This window comes from Chenopodium album, chromosome 18, assembly GCF_948465745.1.
Source record: "Chenopodium album chromosome 18, dcCheAlbu1.1, whole genome shotgun sequence".
NCBI lineage: Eukaryota > Viridiplantae > Streptophyta > Magnoliopsida > Caryophyllales > Amaranthaceae > Chenopodium > Chenopodium album.
The window spans coordinates 29,332,747-29,333,379 of NC_137851.1; the positions used below are offsets into that span (position 1 = coordinate 29,332,747).

The 633-nt window shown below is 45.0% G+C and overlaps 1 non-coding gene across 1 annotated transcript; it reads right to left on the reverse strand.

The window, feature by feature from the left end:
- Positions 1–282: 282 nt before the first annotated feature.
- On the reverse strand, positions 283–388 carry LOC145593254 (small nucleolar RNA R71). The gene has a single exon (XR_014102624.1). It is a non-coding gene; the product is annotated as a small nucleolar RNA R71 (small nucleolar RNA).
- Positions 389–633: the final 245 nt, after the last annotated feature.

Below are 633 nucleotides of genomic sequence, written 5' to 3' on the forward strand. Positions count from 1 at the left end.
AAATCCGGCCGGCAATGATCACCTTGATTGAGAGAAGGCAATATAGTGGGGCTAAGAATGAGAGCCCATTGAACCATTTAAAAGAGTTTGAAAAATATTGCAATACCATCAAAGTCAATGGGGTTTCTCAAGAATTCATCCGCCTTAAGTTGTTCCCTTTCTCTCTAATAGGAAGATCTTTGGAGTGGCTAGACAAAGAGGTGAAGCCTAACTCCTTGAGAACTTGGGACGATGTTACAAAAGCTTTCTTGTCCCGTTTCTATCCCCAAAAGAAGACGGCGGAGGCAAGAGCCTTGATTCAAGGGTTCAAGCAAAGGCCGAGTGAAAGCCTTTATGAAGCATGGGAGAGATTCAAAGAGTATGAAAGGGAGTGCCCTCACCATGGAATCCGAACATTCCAAGTGATCCAAATCTTCTATGGCGGTTTAAGTCCCCAAGGCAAGTCATGCCTTGATGGAGGGGCCGGGGGCCCTATCATGAACAAAACCGAAGAAGAAGTTGTGGACATCATTGAGGACGTGGTGACATATTATAGGGATTGGCAAGATGGAGAGAGGGACTCTTCAAGCAAGCAATCTTCATTGTACTCGGTGGACCATCTAAATGCAATCAACAACCTTTCCTCCCAAATGA